Genomic DNA, 16,176 nt, shown 5'->3' with positions numbered 1-16,176 from the left:
TACATGACCCATTAAAGCTCTTCAGCTTAAAGAGCAGGAAGCAGTGGCCTCACGAGAGGCTGCTGGTGAGATGGGTTTAGACCAGCTTGTAAGGACCTTGCCTGAGGCGAAAAGGAGACGGAACCTGTCCTCTGGGGAGCCAGAGGTTTTTAGTTCAGGGTGACACAATGGCTGTGTTTTTCCCGAAGGACAACCCTACTTTTCGTGTGTAGAAAGGACCCACGGGGAGGGACAGGGCAGGCAGGGAAATGATTTCAGGGCCCATTGCCATCACCCAGGCAAGACACAACGGTGGGAGGTGAAGGGTTCAAGAGATGCTTAGTAGATGGAACACCCAGAACGACGTGATGGACTGGACGTGCAGAAGAAAGGATATTGCAGACGTTAAGACTCGAAAAGCACCTGCTTCAGATCTTCACTTTGCTACCTAACCGCTCTGTCTGGATATATTATTAAGCCTGCGGATACGGTTTCCTCATTTCTAAAGTGGAGATAATTTTAGTGACTCTTTTTTAGGGCCCTCATGAGGATTAAATAAAAGAACATATAAAAAGTTGTTAGCATAGAGCCAGATACATGGAAAGCGTCCAGTAAATGATAGCGGCTGTTACCGCTGACTTTATTACTGTTGTCATTATAATGATTGTGGCGGCGCTGGGGAGGGGGGAGAGGAAACACACCGAGTTCTGTGTTCTCCGCACTCCTGGCGAGCCCGTCTCAGGGGTCCCCTGGCTTAGAAGACAACCCCAGTATCTTCCCTTCTTTCCAATCACTGACTCCCTAGAGTGTCTTCAGATTCTTTCTGGAACAAATGGAGCTGGCCTTCCAGATGGCTCTCCTGCTGCAGCTATAACGCAAACAGTCCCTGTGCACGAAATCAAGAGTTTGTGTTTGTCCCTAAAAAATGAAGTGGCGGGGCTACCAACCATTTTCTTTTGAGCTGTAGATAACGCAGGCCTCTTCATCTGCTCCCTTTATCAATAAATGATCTTTGGAGCTGGGTTTTCTCTATTAATATCACCCCTCCCACCAACCCATCTGCCACCCCAGGTCCACGCCCCTTCCTTCTGCTCTGCTGTGGGACCCCCTATAGGCTGCATCTCCGAGATCCCTTACTTTCTGGCTTCTGGTTGGTTTTGGACAAAGGGCAGAAGAAGACAGCGGAAGGGGTGTTTATACCCCAGTTCTACCCTGATTTGCTGCCCCATTTCTGACAGGAGCTATGTCTCTCCGTGGTGAGAGCTCCTACCCCCGAGGCCTTCTTCCAGGGGTCCAGCTCGACCTGCACTCTGATGATATCATTTTCTCCCTCTGTCCTCCAGACCCGGGGAAGTAAGAACTTCCTGCTGCTGTTGGTCACTTAGTGGGTCTTTCTTCCTCCCCACACCTCTGAATAATCTCTGCCTAATTGTTCCTCTGCATACTCACTGTGTGTCTCCTGTTTCTTGGCGAGACCTCGGCTGTAACAACAATAAATGGGGCAAAAACTCAGCCAGGCTGGCTCGTCTTTTGGTATAAGGCCTCCCTCTCCACTGCAAGGGATATTAAAAAAATTAAAAGTAAAACAACAATATAATAGTGTTGCTATTTCACAAGCTGGTATTTGCCTTACATCTGAGAAGGAAAGGAAGAGGATTGTGTTTTCCTTTGTTCTCTCTTTTTTATTTTAAGATGGGGTTTGAGTCCACTGATAATGGTATCACAAGACACAAGCTAAATTCATTACAGTTTTCTGCCTTTTCTACTAAAAGATCTTCTGAAGTGGTTTAATCAGATGCATCTGATAAGGATAATGACACAGTGAGCTTTGGGCATCACACGGAGATAGAAACGGATTTGGAAGAACTGCTGATGAAACTCGGTCCTAAGGGGATTTGAACACACAGCCTTCCAAGCAGGAAGGAAGAGGCGACGGGCTAAACGATGGAGTTCCAAAGGAACACCGTGCAGGTGCTAAATTATTCCCCAGAGAGGCCCACGGTGGTTATGAAATTCATCAGATACGACCTACAGGAAGACTGGAATTGAACACACACATATAAGTTGGCTCTCCACTTCTAACAGTTTCACCCAGTGAAGTGGAGAGAGATGACATCCAGCTCACAGCTGGTAGGTAAGACCCACTGAGTCATGGACCTGGGAGCTGGAAGGCAGCTCAGAAACTGTGGACTCCACTGTCTCCCCTGAGACAGAAAAAGGAAAGATATTTTTCTGAATTATCAAGAAAGAGCCCAAGGCTAGCGTTTGCTGTCTGAGGCTTGGAACAACGCAAGTTTCCTGAATAAGAGCATCAGGGCTCGGGGCTCAGCGGGTTGTAATGATACCAGAAACACCTCCTTGTGTGTTCCCTGAACATCTCCGTTAACTTTCCCGTCACCTGGGCTCCTGGTGGCTTTCTGCTGGATGGATATCCTGGGCAGCTCAGAGAATCACCCAGAAAGGAGGACAGGCTGCAGACCGGCAGTTCTATTGGTGCCCCTAAAAGGATCCCTTCTGCAGTCAAAATCAAGAGAGTAGCTGTTTTGTTCAATGACCAGGATCAGAACACTCTTTCCTCATTTGCAATGCTTTGTTTTTGCACGCTCTAAATGATGGGTCACGCTAACTCAGTCATCAATCCATCAAATGTTTATTGAGCCTCCGTAACTTGCCAGGAGCTGTTCTTGGTGCTGAAGTTACGTGGTGGACAAGTTAGACAAGTTTCCATGATGGTGGGCCATGCAGACCATGGCAAAATGATTTCCATTTGTCATGGAAGTATGTATTTTAGAAAATGTGAATTGCCTGGCTAGAAGTATTCTAGAACACTAGTTAAAAGCAAGACTGCATCCAGGCTGGTGTTATGAATTCTTGAGCGATATGAATATTTGGGACTTGCAAAAGAGAAACTGAACGTCCCAGCAATTCTCAGAGGATTTTTGAAATCACAGATTATTCTTAAAATACTTCCAACACTCTTCACATCCTTTACTCATTATTACGGATAAATAAAGTGTGTCTAATAAGTACTACTTTTAGTTGCATTTACAAATAACGAGAGCCCATGGTGAATATTCCAACACTAGAAAACACCAGCGAACATTTTGGGGTAGACTATGAACAAATTTACATTAAGATGTCATACCAAGGTTAACAGCAATCACAGATTGGGGTTTGAAGTGACTGATTTAAGGACTTATTTTGCTTCGAAGATGTGTTATATCTTGATATGTCATCCCAAGTGTTGACATAAAGTATGCTGTGTGTAAAAACGTTTTGCCATTTCTTTTATTAGCAATAATGAAACTCACTGTTAGCAGAAGACAGGGCCCCCAGCAAACATCATAAGGGACACAGTTACAAGCAAGACCCATTGGATCGCAAGGGCTTCAGTCCTACGTGCTGTGGCTTCACTGTCCCCAAATGTCCACCTTGTCCCTCAGGGCCACTCCCAGTGTCCCCTCTCTTGTTTTTCCCTTGACTTTGGTGGATTCTCCTGGAGCAGGACACCTCTGTGTGGTTTGTTGAGCTTTAATAACTTGTGTGAAAACTGTCATACTTTTTCTAGATTTCCCCACTCAGTTTTCTCAGGATTCAAGATTTGGAAGGACAGATATGTTTCTCATGACAGGCTGGGAAGAAATTCCTGCCTGGGAACGCTAACTCATGCTGTCTGGGTCAGAGGAGCAGCTGCGACTTTGGACGTGTTTTCTAACCTTCTATGGGACTCCATTTCCTACTCTGAAAAGGGCATAAAAATTAGCACCCATGTCATGGAACCGCAGTGAGATTCAATTCTTGAATGTACAGAAAGCAGTGAAAACAGCGTTCGGCATGTCATTAGCACTGAATAAATGTTAGCTGTTGTTAAAAAGGTTACACTGGGGGATTGCTAAAGACCACCTACAGATGACGAGGGATGGATCGCTGAAGAGACTTACTATGTGTTTGCATATGTGTGTGCGTGTGATCAGTGCCTATAGAATTCAGAGAGCTTGATCAGAAGGAGAGACAGCAGGAGAGCCACACACACACAAAGACCTATTAAGGTGATTATAAAGACCTTATTTCCCATTGAGGGGCTGACGAGAAGTACATGTTCAGATGCCTGTGGCTATAAAGGCAAACCCAGACTGCTGGAGACAGAGAAATGGAAGTGAAGTTGAGAAGCAGGTGTGTGGAGCAACTCACTGGATATCAAGCATGCATTAAATGAGCCGAGGTGATGCGGGCTTGTCGGATGTGAACGGAGGTGGTCCTCGAAGAGGTAATGGGGCTCTCTGGCTGCCAAGCTCATCACTGTGAGTTTAAGTTACGGCAGAGCTGGAAATTTTAAGGCAACTCTGCTGCGCAAGGCTGAAGGTGACGGGGGCGTCCAGTCAATGTAACGATGAAGAGTAGAGGCTTAGAGGAAACCAGCTGGATGGAGGAGGGAAAGACAAGAAAGAGCACAGAGGCTTGAAGTTCAGGATATTTTTACTGGAAGGTTCCGTTCAGGAAGATGAAGCAAAAGCCAAGAAAAAGACCGAGAACCAGAAAGGGGACTCCGAGAGCAAAGCCACGTGTCATCGGCTAACCTGAGCTTTTCAGGGGATGCAGCGAAAGAGATTTGAACAGAAGCCCTTAGAGGGCAGGAGCCAAGATGTGGATTGAGAAACCAGACCCAAAGGCTCTGTTAGTCCAGGGGCCTGAGAGGTGAGAGGGGTGTTTCGTTTGTAGATAGACATAGATGGACTCATATGCAAAAAGTAAATACAAAACAAAACAGAAAAACCAAAACCCAAAGAGAAACCAGGAAAGTGAGACAAAGTCTTCATCCTTGTGTCTCATGAAAGGATCAATCGAAAATTCCATGTTCCTTCTGACTCATTCATTTGTCTTTTTGAGGGTCTTCACATCAAACTGGAAAGGCTCGAGGGGGCTGAGCAGATGTGTAAGCTCTTCTGCAGAGACCAAGGAAAGAAGAGAAGAGAACCAAGTGATGGGTGGTTGGTACACACAGGTAGATACATACAGATGAACACGTTCTTCTCAAAGACGGAAGGTTCAGTTCAAGACTAAGCAAGGAGGCATCACAGGATAGACATTCCAGGAAACTCCAAGACCATATCTCAGTGGATTCTCCAAAATTCCAGAAGGTAGGCGTTGCTATCTCGTGTCACAGGTAAAACACTTCAGTAGGAAGAGTTAAGCGACTCTCACTCCAGGCTTCAGAGCCAATAGGTCGTGAGAGGGGATTTGAGTCAAATCTGAATGACATCAAAACCCAGGGCATTTCTCCTAAGAGGAGTCCCCAGGCAGAAGAGGTAGGAGAGAAGAGAAATTCACAAACCGAGGAGAAGTGAATCTTTGGTGTGAGATCACTGTAGGGGCCTCTTGTTCTGAAAGTTTAAAGAGAGGTATGAGGGGGAGGTGCTGTTTCAAGGAGTGCTTACGAAGCTCATTCCATAGCAGGAGAAAGAAACGGAGACAGAGACCAACAGAAGGCGGCAGAGATGGGAAAACAGAGCGAGGGGACCATGGAGGAAACCTAAAAGGAAGGAGGGCGGTTAATTTTCATCTTAAGACGGACAAGGAATTTGAAACATTGAAATGGTATCACAGCCCAGAAAAAAAAAAAGTGTTACAATCTGAGTTGTAATTTTCGCGTTTGTATGATGGAAATAAAATGATGCTCAGGACAGGGTTTTATGGCCGCCTTTGCAAAGGAAATTATTACGAAATCTATGCGGTTAATAAACGCTATTCACATTACCGCTCTCTCAGCCCTCGGACTATTGTGGAGGTTGAAGCATAACACACCCAATTAATTTCACAATGGCACTAAATATTCCTCTTTGTTAGACAGAAATTGCCTCTGCACAAACAAGGCTCCAGCACTTACATTTTGGCTACCCTTGGGATACGGCAATAAAGAATCCTTTTGTCCAATTAACAATTTCAAATTGATTATAAACGGGACTTGGCCAATGGGAGGTCAAGGCAATAGAGAATTCACCCACTGAATTCCAAGCCTTCCATGGAATGAGACACGTAGTCCATACATACCCTGTCCATCTTGTGTCTTTCACTGCGTTTATGAGAAGGGAGGTCTTGGCAAATAGAGAGGCAGGCTCCGTCACCTTTGCTTCAGGAGACCTAATCCAGGAATTCTCAGAACCCACAGCAAACCCCAAAGATCCTGAACTGACAAACACCTGAGATTCTTATTTTAAGAATTCTGACCTAAGGGACACACAAAGGGACACTGGGTCCAGCCAACATCACTTGTTCCTCAGATACAGTGGATCAGGTGGCTGTGGACAAGAGCTCACAATGGAGACAGTCCTTCCTGGGATCAAATTTTGGTTTTCTCTCCTACTAGCCTTGAGCGAGCATATCCCCTTAACATCGAATGAACTTGGTCAAGATGAACAGCATCCCCTAGCCCCGTTTCTCTCATTAAAAACAGGGATATTCATAGTTTCTGTATCGCTGGATCAACGTCAACAGTGATTGACACAATGCAAGTCAATCGCTCGGCACAGAGAAAGCACTCCACAAATAACAAACCACTGCTAGTTAAGAATATTTTTGTTGTTGTCATTTGCTACATGCTCAATCCAATTAAATGTCAAAGACTGTCATGTCTGGTCTCCCATTCAAAGTTGGTTTGGCAGGAAGGACCAGTGTAACACTGGTTGGTTGAGGAGACTTTTAGGTTTCATATAAAAATTTACTTATCTGAGCCTCAATTCATCACTCCTTCTCATAGTGATAGCTGTTATGAATCTTCTACTACCTATAATAGCACTTGACAATGACATTCACTCATTAACTCACTCATTCAATGAACATTTATTAAATATACTCCATGGGGGAAGCACTGTCCTGTAGGTACTTCAGAGATCATTTGGGAACACTGGACAGTCTTCCTGCCATGACGAATTATGTGTATTTTCCCCCAGATTCACTATGTGTGCTCTTATCTGTTCTCACACATTACTTCCTTAGCCTGGAATGCTTAGTCCCTGGTGGCCTGTGTAGGAAACTCCTACTCATTCTTCAACATGTAGCTTACATGTCACTACCTCCAGGAAGTCTTCTCAGATATATCCAGGGTTGCATGAACAAGGGAGATTCTCCAAAGTGTCTAGTGAGATACTTTGCACTGCTGTAATTATTTACATCTCCCCCTTTAGTCATTAGCCCTTAAGAGGTAGAAATCTGACAAACAGGGAATCCGACAGATACTATGTACTTAATAAAAATGTATGTTAAATGAATAATTGAGAATAAAACTTAAAATATGCATTCATGATTATAATCCAGCCAAGAAAATAAGTACTACTGCTTTTATAAGTACCTGAATGAAAAAGTCAGTAACGCAACTCTGGCTTAGACCAAAAAATTAATAATAATTTATTGGATAATATTCCTGGAAATTCAAATGGTGAGTCTTGATCCAAACCTAGCTGAATTTAGAGTTTAAACTCTGTCTTCAGGTCGTGCTTTTAGCCGTGCTTTTCTCTATCTCAATTTTATTCCCAAGCAGATTCTCAAAGATGGTGATTGAGCCCTTCCAAGATTAAGTGATATCAGCTCCGTACCACCCGTGCAATGAGAGCTATTTTCCTAATAGCTCCAGCCAAAGTCCTGGGATGGGATCTTATTGGCTACGCTTGAGTCACATGATCATCCCCGACCAATCACTGTGGCCCAGGGGAGTGGGCTGTTCTGATTGGCTGAGGCTGGATTACCTGTGCACACCTGTGAAAGGGAGCAGGTTCCCCTCACACACTCAGGATGCAACAAGGGTAAGAAGAGGCAGGGATGCTGGGCAGCCAGAAGAGCAGACCTCCACCTTTCAAACCTTATAAAGAAAATGAGATGCATCATAGGAATTCGGAAATGATGACAGGGTGGGCATGGAGGGGTCAAGGCATTTGCACTTGGCCTTCAAACCAGGAAGAATTTAGACAGGTACACGGGGCTCTTATGGGAAGAAGGCACAACGGGGTGATGCGTTTTGCGTTGGAGCAATTATAATGGGCTAAACATTTGGAAATGCAGTTTAGAACCAGCTCCCCAAAGGCCTTGAGTGCTGGGCTGCAGGTGCTGACTTTTACTTGGAAGCCAGCGGAAGACCACTGGAGCTCTTCACTTGGAAGGAAGAAAGCTGGACCCTATTCGTGCTTTCGAAAGATGAATCAGTCAGCTGCACGCGCTATGCCCTGGGCGGGCATGGAGAGAGCGTTTCAGTCATCCAGGTAATAGGTAACGAAGGGCTGGCGTTCTAAGAAAAGCACACGGGACAAGGGGGTTGTAGAGCAGCTGGGTAGGGAAAGGTCGCTCCTGAAGTAGTTTTTCCACCCAGGCCAACTCCGCACTTCAGCCATTCGGCGTCTGGGGATGGCATTTATGAGAAAAGCCAAGACGTTTCCAAGCGCTAGCATTACAAGGCATTACGCACAGCTGCATTTTTTTTTTCTGGCTTCTGCCTCCCAGGGGTTGCTTTTGCTTTCTCTTGCAGAGAGAAGAGGGCAGTGAGCTAGGAAGGTGAATTCCGTCACTCTCTGGGGCGCTCGGACCCTGAGCAAGGCCACTCGTGGCTGATTCCTCCCAACGGTGATGACCAGAGACAGAGAAGGCAGAAAAGCACATTCCTGGCTCCCTTCCTGGACGCACATCAGCATTTATTATTGCAAAAGACACGTGGATGATGCCAATGCAAATGTCCCCCAGGCATCATTCCTGCATCCCCCGGAAGGTGGGGGGGGGGGCGGACAATGAAACAAACAGAGTTCGTCCCCAACCCCGGCCTCAGAGAAGCTCCGAGCATCTACCCAGCCTCCGGAGACCTTCCGTCCACAGCCTCTGGTTTTCATTTTTTCACCTTTTTGCCTTCCCAAAATGCAAATCATGAGGGCTTCATCAAAAATGCAACTAGATCCATAAATGTTTCCCCAGTTGTATCTTGGTGATTACACTTCTTTCAAACGCTCCTTAGCAGTCTCTGCGTGGCTCTCTTCACACTTCATGAAACAGTGTTTTCCGTAACGTACTTTGCAAACCGCTCTCTCCCCCGACAGCCGTATATTTCTAATGACGCCAGGCCGAGGGTGCGTGCTGCACGCTGCATTTTATCTTGCTTTATCTTTACGATTAGATAAACCAGTTTTAACGTCACACCTTTAAAGTCTGGCTTCTTCCCGATGAACAGATTTTTGCTTTCTTGAAGGTGCCTTAATGAGGCGTTCTCTGAAAGAGGCCCAAGTGGTAAGACAGGCTACTTAAATTCTCCTCTCTTACGCTGTGCTCCAAACCTGCATGTCACCTAACAGGGCGGTCCCCAACCTTTTGGGCACCGAGGACCCGTTTCATAGGAGACAGTTTTCCCGTGGAAGCGGGTGGAGGGGGGGATGCTTTAGGTGGTACCGCGAGCGAGGGAGAGCCGGAGGGAGCGGCAGGTGAAGCTTTGCTCGCTCGCCTGCCACTCATCTCCTCCTGGGCAGACGGGTACTGGTCTGCGGCCCCGGGGTTGGGAACCCCTGACCTAACACATTAAAACATCAAGAAAACAAAACCTTTCCTCCCTGACTTAATGAAAAAAATTGGCCCACAAACAAGGGACCTTAAAATCAAAAAGAAAGAGTTTGGTTACATGCTGTAAAGATACAAGAGACTGTATCTTTTAAAAAAAAATTTTTTTTTTTTTTTTCCGGTACGCGGGCCTCTCACTGTTGTGGCCTCTCCTGTTGCGGAGCACAGGCTCCGGACGCGCAGGCTCAGCGGCCATGGCTCATGGGCCCAGCCGCTCCGCGGCATGTGGGATCTTCCTGGACCGGGGCACGAACCCGCGTCCCCTGCATCGGCAGGCGGACTCTCAACCACTGCGCCACCAGGGAAGCCCTAAAAAAATTTTTTTTAAATAAGGTTTTTAAAAATTATTTTCTTATTTCAAAGTAACATACGGTAATTGTAGAAAATTAGGAAAATGCAAATAAGTAAAAAGGAACAAGAATCAGCCACAAATATACCGCTTGTATATAAGTTTTTTAATATAAAACAATTTGGGTATTTTCTTTTTTTACTTTAAACTGTGTGCCTTTGTAATCTATCTACCTACCTGTCTATCTATCATCTATCTCTTTTCAATGAGGTCAGACTATACATACTTTGGGCGGTTTCCTTTTTTTCCTTCAACAATATGTCATAGATAGCTTCAAAAGAATTACTTTCAAGTAGTTCTTTGCTTTTCCCCCATTCCCTTTCATAGAAAGACCTGATAGCTCTTTAATACTGTACATTCATTTATTTTGAATTATTTGATATAGTTTTTTAAAAAGTGTCTTGTGAACAGCCTCATAGTAAGTTCAATCGGTTTATGAAGAATTTTAACTGAGAAAGTGTCAAGGCAGGCAACGAAAGCAGAAGCAAAATGACCAGGACTAGAGAAGTGTTAACTAGAAACATAATATTCTGATATTTAAATGAAAACAAACCACTCCAATTCCCAACCTGTCTCAGAGCTCTTGTGACTTATATTTCAATTCAACACCCATTATTCATAAATTGCTATTGTAATTGTATTCCTATGGGTGACGCGAGGGCCTGTAGTCCCACAGAATGATTGCCTTTTAGATATTTACTGCATGTTTCACCCATATGAGGCTGTATCTTATGCAGTCATTCAGAGAGAGCAAGGTTGCTACTTTTTGTCTCCGTTAGTACAACAGACATTTATTCATTGCCTCAAATCAAGAGGTTAAAAATGTCTGTCTTGATGAATAGATAAAGAAGATGTGGCACATATATACAACGGAATACTACCCAGTCATAAAAAAGAATGAAATAATGCCATTTGCAGCAACATGGATGGACCTAGAGATGATCGTACTAAGTGAAGTAAGTCAGACAAACAAATATCATATGATATCGCTTATATGTCAATTTAAAAGAAATGATATACAAATGAACTTATATACAAAACAGAAATAGACCCACAGACATAGAAAACAAACTTATGGTTACCAAAGGAGGGGGGGGAGGGATAAATTAGGAGTTTGAGATGAACAGATACACACTACTATATAAAATAGATAAACAACAAGAACCTACTGTAGAGCACAGGGAACTATACTCAATATTTTGTAATAACCTATAAGGGAAAAGAATCTGAAAAATAATAGATATATACGTATATGTATAACTGAATCATGTTGCTGTACACCTGAAACTAACACAACACTGTAAATCAACTATACTTCAATTAAAAAAAAGTCTGTCTTTTCTAGTTTCTATGCATGCAAGACATTTTTCCTTTCAAGTCTACAGATGTTTAAAATAATTAATGGGATGAAAAGTGATAGGAGTTCTCAAAGTGTGTCCCCAGCACCAACTGGGAGCTTGTTAGAAATGCAAATTGTATGCTAACACATATATATGGAATTTAAGAAAAAAAAATGTCATGAAGACCCAGGGGTAAGACAGGAATAAAGACACAGACCTACTGGAGAATGGACTTGAGGATATGGGGAGGGGGAAGGGTGAGCTGTGACAAAGCGCGAGAGAGGCATGGACATATATATATACACTACCAAACGTACGGTAGATAGCTAGTGGGAAGCAGCCGCATAGAACAGGGAGATCAGCTCGGTGCTTTGTGACCGCCTGGAGGGGTGGGATAGGGAGGGTGGGAGGGAGGGAGACACAAGAGGGAAGAGATATGGAGACATATGTATAGGTATAACTGATTCACTTTGTTATAAAGCAGAAACTAGCACACCATTGTAAAGTAATTATACTCCAATAAAAAAATTTTTAAAAAAAGAAATGCAAATTCTCCAGACCTGTTGAATTAGAAACTCTGCGAGAGGCCCAACGATCTGTGGTTTCACAAGCCCTCCAGGTGATTCTGATAAGTGTTAAAATTTGAGAACCACTCCTGTCGGGTAACTGAGAAATTAAAAACAGTCTAATAAGAGAACAGAATGTTTATTCCATCCATCACTCAAGCAATCACTGATCACCTGTTCTGTTCAAGATACACGACGTTGACCATGCCACCGGGCACAGAGAGTGAGAATACTGCTCATTATTGCTGCTGTAGTATAGCTCTTCCTTTCTTACAGAGCCAGACAGACTGACCCTTGTATGCTTCTGAAATTTACACAACGCCTTCAGATTACAAAGGGCCAAACACTGCGGGTTTCCCGCTGGGGTAAATCTGTGTCAAGGGATTTTCGCCTCAGGAAGCTGAACGGACACACTTCAGCTTCAGTCTTCACATCACTTCGATTTTGTCACTTGTTGTCTCTGTTGAAGATCAAAAGCCCAGAAGCACCTCTAAAGTGGCCTCACAGACAATGTCTGGCAAGCTGAAGCTAAGAAACCTGAAACTGAAATTCCCCAGCCCCTGCTGGACGCAAAGATAACCTCTATGAGTTACCTCCTCCCCGTCTCACTGGGGTCACATTCCCCTTCAAGCCTTTAGAAGACACGCTGAGTGGAAAAGGTATTGACTATGTAATTTTGAAGAGGGATGGAGTGCGGCTGCCGGGCCTGTGTATAGTATGTGAATCAAACTGGAATCTATAGATGGGAAGATATCGGGGTGATCAATCTTTATTCCCATCAATGAAGCAAAGTAGCGTCTTCAGCTCTCCCCATAGACAGCTCCTAAAATGGGGTAGTGATCGAGGGGTCCAAATTTGTAGTTCTGACTATAAAAGCCATTTGTTTCGTGGAACTGTCATAAAAGATGAACGCCTTAGGGTGACGAACTTCAAAAACAATTCCTCTGGGTAACTCTGCAAGGCTCTGCCGCAGGTTTCTTTATGAAGTTACCACGCAGTTTTCGAGTATTTTTATGGGCGTGTGCGTGTACATCATTTTAGGCGATTTAAGTGCCTACCAAGACACCTGGAAGCGTAATTCATACTTTGCGATCCTCTGAATGACACGAGCTAGCAGTTATTAAGGACTCCCTATTTTGCGTCAGGTGTTTAATGGGGTTTTGCTTTTGATTCCTGATTTAATGTATCCTCCTGATAATTCTATATGCGGGGTATTTACTTTTCGTCTTTATTTTTCGGGTGAGGAAATTACTGCTATAGCAGCGACGTAACGTGCCCAAGGACACACAGCTAGTAAGCCAAGAACGGACTCAAGGCTGTTTGTCCCTAAATCCCGTATTTCTTAAGGGGGTTGCAAATATTGCGGCAGTTGTACATGCCGGGTTCCAGGCCACACGACAACATGCAACGATGTGTACAAATCTAGAAACAGCTTCTTCCCTCAAAAACGGACATTTATGAAACGAGTTGCTCCTTCAGGGCGCTAAAACTAGCCCATACGTTGTCTTAGCACCTTTTGCCCCTAGCAAAGCAGAGGAAGGTTGCCATTTGTGGTGAGAGTCTGCAGGTAACCAGGGCTACGTGTAAGTTAGTAAATGATCAGAGAACTAGTCCGCAGGGTAAGAAGAAAAAAGGAGAATGTAATAGAGATGAGGAATCATGAGGACCCAGAGAAACAGAGAGAGATGAGAAAGTAGGTACCCGAGAATTCTGGGGACCTATGAAAGCTGACCATGTATCTTCCACTAATGTGTAAGTATTTGGATTTTCAGCATGAATCCTTGATGACATAAGCAAGCATTTGTGAGTTTCTCCTTGTGACATATCCACTTAACTAGGATATAAACTACAGTCTATGAGCTACAAGGAAGCGAACATTCAATCTTTCTTCTTCACCATTGTTTCCACATGCCTAGCACAATACCGGGTACATCACAGGTACTCCACCAAAAACTGACCAATGGGTGAATTAATTCCTTAAATACGTGTGGTTGGAAACCACGTTTCTGTACAAACAACACAAGCCAACTCTGAACCCCTGATCTGTGCCTTTTGGGTGGAACTCTGGAGACTTAAACAACAGGGCTTTCCAAAATGCAGACACTGGCAAAGTGGATCAGTGTGCGTCCCCTTTGTTTTCCTTTCAAAGATCTGTCTTCTCCCCTTCTGACAGTTCCGATGCCTGTATTCATTCAGGTCAATGGATGACAGAGTTATTTCTCAAAGTTAATCCTTCAAAGGCATCTGCATTATAATAGAGGATTCTGGGATACAACCGTCTTCCAAACTGTAGAAACACTATTAATAACTACATGTGTGCAGAGATACATTCTCTTCTAAAATATTACCCATTAATTTGTGGAGTGCTTGCTCTGGTCTAGGTCTAGTGACGCTTTAGGTAATTTATTATGTTTGATTCTTACATCAATCCATCAATCGGGTGTAGCTGGTGTGATTATTCTCTTGCTAGGGCTATAGAAACTAAAGCTTAGAAGTGAGATATTTTGTATAAGTTCACAGAAAATAAGTAGAATAATTGGTGCTCAAATGATGTCCATGGCACCAAAGTGTGTAGGGCTGACATCCAGCTCACTGTCCTTTTGTTCAGACTAAACCAGTGTCTCTACTTACCCACTGGAGTGGAAGGGATCCAGTGACAGAAGGCTGGACGGATACACTTAACATTGTGCCACACCGGGAGGTGAAAATTCCATCAACTTGCATGGCTCACGTCGACCGTCTCTAGCCTACAGGCCATGGCAGGGGCAGTTACAGGCAAAGACTAAATCATAGGGTATCTCTACCAGCTCAGTCTACTGGTCCATTTGTCCAACTCATGTACCTGACTGTCATGCCAGGAGATATTTCCTGGAATGTGTGACATTGACCTGTAGATGTTGGTACCATATTCTAGCTTCTCAATATCTGAGAGAGACAGAAAAAGAGAGAGAAGACACATGGAAAGGCTAAGGTTCCAGGTAGACTGTGCTGGGGGGGAAGAAGCTTTCCTCTGCCCTTCTAGGTTCATCTGGCTGGTCTAAGACTTGGGAAGCAGATAAAGAAGAAAAACTCAAACAAAAGTTTAATCCCATGTATACTTGGAAGAGACCCAAGAAAACTGAATAACTCACCCAAATGGCCGAGACCCTCACCTTAAACACCATCTTCAGCTAAAGACAAAAGAGGATATTGGGGTAGAGGTTTGGGACCTCAAAGGGGAGGGAAGGCAATTCACATGGAGATGGAAAAGCAAATGTTTGGTAAACAGATGTTTGCTGGGCCAGACAGAGACAATGGAACACAGAGAGGAATTTAACAAACAGACCTTGCACGTTCCCCCCTGTCTCCGCGGCTAGTTCAAACTATGGTACAGGTCCTAGATCTACATTCTTTAGGCAACTAAGGGGAAAGGTAAAAACTTCCTGAGTCTTCTGTTTCTTTTTAAAAGAATAAACCTAAATGAATCGTCATGCCAAAGAAACACATTTTGGGGTGGCCTATTTTGCTCTCCTACAGTTTTTGGTTCACTGAATATTTCCTCTGTCCCTACTCTGCGCTAATATCATAGTCACTCCTGAGCATACAAAGGTGAATAAAAGACTTTAGGAAGCTTGTACGTTGGAGGAGTTAACAGGAGACACACAAGGGGGCAAGACCCATGTGTATAATTATAAACTGGGTCATTGCTATTAGCAGGCTGGGTCTTGAGAATGCACACCAGGGGACCCTTTCACTATATTAACAAGAAAAGTGGCATTAACTGAGATCATAAAGAGTAAGCTGGACTCTGCCCCATAAGTAGTGAGGGGCCAGCATAGATGAAAACCCTGGTGTAGAAACAGCTCGGTGCTTCAGGAACCTCAGGGAAGGCCACTGTGGCTGGACTTGCCCAGATGTGGGGAGGGTGGGACATTGAACTTAGGTAGGCATCTCCCATCTGCCATCTCCCATTCCTGTGCTACTCATTCTGTGCACATGACTCTTCATGCAGCCGGACCTGTAGAAACAGGCTTCCCTCCACAAACTGCTTCTTTGATTCAGGGAAGATAGGAGAGAATACACATAAGGCACAGAGAGGGAAAATAATGGGGTCAGACCTTCTCGAAAAGTAGATTTTGCCTTCAATCTGTCCAACACAGTATTTTCAATGCCCCCCTCTTTGTAACAAATATTTTGTTTTGTCCTCTTTCATCTCTAAAGTGAAATTCATAGATAAGGGGATTATCTACATCCATAATTCAAAAGAAATATAATGACTTAACCATAAGATAATGGATCAATGAAAGTGATTCCTAATGAAATAACACGCATGTCCATGTGAAGAGGCATCACATGACTACTCTGAAAGGCACGAAGAAGT

General features: G+C 44.1%; 1 protein-coding gene across 1 annotated transcript in view; it reads right to left on the bottom strand.

Moving 5' to 3' along the window:
* TMEM132D (transmembrane protein 132D) overlaps window positions 1-16,176 on the bottom strand; it is a gene marked incomplete at both ends in the record, with an annotated part of 640,829 nt that overhangs the window by 286,661 nt on the left and 337,992 nt on the right. The gene's annotated exons all lie outside the window — the stretch shown is intronic.

Source organism: Grampus griseus (assembly GCF_964374135.1).
Source record: "Grampus griseus genome assembly, chromosome: 12".
NCBI classification, from domain to species: Eukaryota; Metazoa; Chordata; class Mammalia; order Artiodactyla; family Delphinidae; genus Grampus; species Grampus griseus.
Note: the sequence above shows the minus strand (reverse complement) of the source record. Positions and strands in the feature narration are given on the sequence as shown.